The following is a 5,000-nucleotide window of genomic DNA, read 5'->3' as shown; positions in this document are numbered from 1 at the left end:
AAATCGTGGACCGGCAATCACTCCACCTGCGCCCCACTCCAACCGCCCAACTCGCAACTCCAGCGGATGAACGGCGGACTTTTCCCGCAGTCGCAATGTGCAATCCACCCCTATAACATGCGTTTCATGAAGAGGTATGTCCAATATGCGACATTCCCGCTGTCCCTATACATGAGCTGCGAGCTGTACCACTTACGAGCTACAGACGCGATCGCGTTGCTCTCTGTACGAATGCCGATGCTGAGCGGTCAGCTAGGAGGCGCTCCATCCATGTCGGTACCGGTGAGCGTTGCACTCGCAGTCGCAAAAACGTACGGCAAGTATATTACTCGGAAGAGTTAATGACAGTCCAAGCCCCCCCTGCGTGGGGAGAGTCTTGCTAGGCCATGACCCACCGGAAGGGCGCAGCGTCCCCCACCCCAGACATGTGACGTCACACTATCGGTATTGACGACTAGACTCATTGCTTATAATCATTTGCCATACACCGGTGGAAGCTGCCGAGACGAGTAGCTACATAGCGCGCTCGCCGTGTCACTAATGTACAGAGATACAACAGTTTCGACGGGAACCACATTAAACGTATACACGGCGCTGATTAGTAATAGATAGAGCCATCAGAATACAGATAATATATACAACTGTCCGTATACATGCTGAAAGACTCTGCTCACAATCACAACCACACGTCAGCCACACACTCTTATCACGCACTACTCTCTGCCTGTAACACGCACACAGACAATATGTAAGCACCAGCATGCAACAACACCCAGTGCATCCTCTCCGCCACATTAGACAATCCACACTGTCATAACCAGACTGGGAGGTCCACACAGAAAACAGAATATCCCACCCACCCGACAACCACCATTGCTCAGCCAAGCCACCAACACCCACACATGTCCTACACAGGGGTGCACCCAACATCACAATACTGCCTCCTCTCACAGCACACAAACAATGGCAGGAATGAAAGACACAGGTCTGCCACAAGCATGGAATGAGAGCGCCGCCTGTCATGAGCCAAAGGTACATCCTGACGTGGCAAATCAGATGATACCGCAGGCATCCACGTACTATAATCACAATCAACAAACCGGCCGCCGCCCCCCCCCCCCCCCCATTAAACCTTTCCTTACAACAATGTGTACCTTAACCTAACCTATGTCGTACCTTAACCTAACCTATGTCGTACCTTAACCTAACCTATGTCGTACCTTAACCTAACCTATGTCGTACCTTAACCTAACCTATGTCGTACCTTAACCTAACCTATGTCGTACCTTAACCTAACCTATGTCGTACCTTAACCTAACCTATGTCGTACCTTAACCTAACCTATGTCGTACCTTAACCTAACCTATGTCGTACCTTAACCTAACCTATGTCGTACCTTAACCTAACCTATGTCGTACCTTAACCTAACCTATGTCGTACCTTAACCTAACCTATGTCGTACCTTAACCTAACCTATGTCGTGCCTTAACCTAACCTATGTCGTGCCTTAACCTAACCTATGTCGTGCCTTAACCTAACCTATGTCGTGCCTTAACCTAACCTATGTCGTGCCTTAACCTAACCTATGTCGTGCCTTAACCTAACCTATGTCGTGCCTTAACCTAACCTATGTCGTGCCTTAACCTAACCTATGTCGTGCCTTAACCTAACCTATGTCGTGCCTTAACCTAACCTATGTCGTGCCTTAACCTAACCTATGTCGTGCCTTAACCTAACCTATGTCGTGCCTTAACCTAACCTATGTCGTGCCTTAACCTAACCTATGTCGTGCCTTAACCTAACCTATGTCGTGCCTTAACCTAACCTATGTCGTGCCTTAACCTAACCTATGTCGTGCCTTAACCTAACCTATGTCGTGCCTTAACCTAACCTATGTCGTGCCTTAACCTAACCTATGTCGTGTTTTAACCTAACCTATATTGCGCCTTAATGTAACCTATATTGCGCCTTAATGTAACCTATATTGCGCCTTAATGTAACCTATATTGCGCCTTAATGTAACCTATATTGCGCCTTAACGTAACCTATATTGCGCCTTAACGTAACCTATATTGCGCCTTAACGTAACCTATATTGCGCCTTAACGTAACCTATATTGCGCCTTAACGTAACCTATATTGCGCCTTAACGTAACCTATATTGCGCCTTAACGTAACCTATATTGCGCCTTAACGTAACCTATATTGCGCCTTAACGTAACCTATATTGCGCCTTAACGTAACCTATATTGCGCCTTAACGTAACCTATATTGCGCCTTAACGTAACCTATATTGCGCCTTAACGTAACCTATATTGCGCCTTAACGTAACCTATATTGCGCCTTAACGTAACCCACATTGCCCCTTAACGTAACCCACATTGCCCCTTAACGTAACCCATATTGTGCTGTAACCCAACACACGTTGGGCCTTAACCCAACACACGTTGGGCCTTAACCCAACACACGTTGGGCCTTAACCCAACACACGTTGGGCCTTAACCCAACACACGTTGGGCCTTAACCCAACACACGTTGGGCCTTAACCCAACACACGTTGGGCCTTAACCCAACACACGTTGGGCCTTAACCCAACACACGTTGGGCCTTAACCTGCTCTGTAATTGTCATACGACGCGTTAAATTAGTGTAGTGTTGCCTAACTGCAACCCCCGCAATATAGTTTGCTACTCGCACTGCCCGGTCCCCAGTGTATCGCTTCATGTTAAACACCTTGCAGCGATACACTGTAATGTGGATGGCAGCAGGACGTACATGCTCAATGCCCTTCGCAGTTGTTCATTGGCATTCGCATGGCGAAGCACTGCGCCTACGCTGTGGTACGGCCTGTGTCAACTGTCCGCTGATGTTGTACCTCCAAATCACACACTGTACTGCACATTGGTCCTCATGTACTGAATGATACATCGTGGTACATGTGACCGTACAACGACTGCGCCAACAACGGCGAACCATGCGGTCCAAATGTTGTGCACGCAGCTACGTGTCGTCTCCCTATAAGAGCTGGAGTGCAGTGTGGTATGCCCTGGATGGCGATCAGCATGAGCCGTCTGTTGATGTAGTGGCGCGTGTTGTCAGACGTTGTCGTCTCTTCTCACACACCGTGATAGCATGGTGCACTGCGTTCCACATCTGCGACATGCGACAGAGGCCGGTTGACAGTCGTTTGCGCAATGGACATCGCATACGTACGGGGGCCACCTTCCACGTGTTTGCGAAGCGTGCACATGTTGTTGCGTGTATGTGGGCAGACATAGTGTGTCGTGACACCTGACACAGGCATGCAACAATCGTTGAATTTGCAAATGGCGATGGACGCCTACGTTTGCTGGTGACGTTACGCAAATGAACAACTGGTAAACCGTTGTGGTGCGGTTGTTCTCGCTAGAGGTGAATCAGTGATGGCGACGATCGGTTGAGCTACCAACCGGTTGTTTCAGCGATACCCACCATGCCCACGAACGTGAATGGCATGTGGGTGTGAAGCGATACGCGGCGGTGGCTGGGTGGGACCGGCCCCGGCCGGTGAGGGGGGGCCGCCCGGCGTGCTGGCCGCGCGGTGCGTGGGCGCACGCGCTACAGCCGGCTGGTGGGGGCGGCCACTGGCAGGCGCGCCGGCCGACGGAGGCGGCAGGCGGCGCAGCTGCGCGCCGGCGCACCCTGCACGCGGCGCCGTGCGGCCAAAGTAGGTCCTCGCGGGCCCGGTGCGAAGCGCGGTGGACATCTGCAGTGTGCTGGTCCGATTGAGGACTGTGTGCGCTGAGGATGCGCCGCCGCCCGGCGCTCGGCGCCGCGACGCCGTCTGCTGCTCGGTCGCCTCTGCGGTTCTCGCAGGTGGTTTGTATCGCAGCTGTGCGGACGTGTTGGCGCGTGCGCTGTGCTGGGAGAGTTCGCTTCGGCACCCAAGTGGGGCTTTTGTCCTTCTGTGGCGCTGGCGTTGGAGCTGCCGGTCACCGTAGGTGGCGCGTGTTGTCTCCCGCCGGCAATGCCACGACAGCACGCTCCCGGGCCTCTGTCGGCAGCGGCAAGCTCAGTTGGGAGCACGGGTGGTCGCACCTAAAGCGTCTACTCGCCAAACTCCGGGCGATTGCGCCTCTCTCGAACCCGACCAAGTACTTAGGACGGCGCTGCGCGCCGCCGGGACCTGAGAGGGTTTCGAGGTGTATGGTGCAGGGGAGCGCAGCCTCCTCCTGTTTGCAGAATAATTGAGCGGACGCTTGCGTGTTCGCGCGGGCCCCCGGGACACACTCCCGGGCGGCCGGCTGCTCAGCTCTAGTTGACGCAGCTCCCTGGTTGATCCTGCCAGTAGTCATATGCTTGTCTCAAAGATTAAGCCATGCATGTCTCAGTACAAGCCGCATTAAGGTGAAACCGCGAATGGCTCATTAAATCAGTTATGGTTCCTTAGATCGTACCCACGTTACTTGGATAACTGTGGTAATTCTAGAGCTAATACATGCAAACAGAGTCCCGACCAGAGATGGAAGGGACGCTTTTATTAGATCAAAACCAATCGGTCGGCTCGTCCGGTCCGTTTGCCTTGGTGACTCTGAATAACTTTGGGCTGATCGCACGGTCCTCGTACCGGCGACGCATCTTTCAAATGTCTGCCTTATCAACTGTCGATGGTAGGTTCTGCGCCTACCATGGTTGTAACGGGTAACGGGGAATCAGGGTTCGATTCCGGAGAGGGAGCCTGAGAAACGGCTACCACATCCAAGGAAGGCAGCAGGCGCGCGAATTACCCACTCCCGGCACGGGGAGGTAGTGACGAAAAATAACGATACGGGACTCATCCGAGGCCCCGTAATCGGAATGAGTACACTTTAAATCCTTTAACGAGTATCTATTGGAGGGCAAGTCTGGTGCCAGCAGCCGCGGTAATTCCAGCTCCAATAGCGTATATTAAAGTTGTTGCGGTTAAAAAGCTCGTAGTTGGATTTGTGTCCCACGCTGTTGGTTCACCGCCCGTCGGTGTTT

At 52.6% G+C, this 5,000-nt stretch overlaps 1 non-coding gene across 1 annotated transcript in view; it reads left to right on the top strand.

Moving 5' to 3' along the window:
• The first annotated feature begins 4,306 nt into the window (after positions 1–4,306).
• The window catches only part of LOC126431771 (small subunit ribosomal RNA), a 1,910-nt gene continuing 1,216 nt past the window's right edge, over positions 4,307–5,000 (top strand). Inside the window, exon 1 of the ribosomal RNA XR_007577737.1 lies at positions 4,307–5,000. This exon is cut by the window's right edge and continues 1,216 nt beyond it. This is a non-coding gene — a ribosomal RNA (small subunit ribosomal RNA).

Source organism: Schistocerca serialis, unplaced genomic scaffold (genome assembly GCF_023864345.2).
Source record: "Schistocerca serialis cubense isolate TAMUIC-IGC-003099 unplaced genomic scaffold, iqSchSeri2.2 HiC_scaffold_1110, whole genome shotgun sequence".
NCBI classification, from domain to species: domain Eukaryota; kingdom Metazoa; phylum Arthropoda; class Insecta; order Orthoptera; family Acrididae; genus Schistocerca; species Schistocerca serialis.
This window is presented reverse-complemented; position numbering and strand designations above follow the sequence as displayed.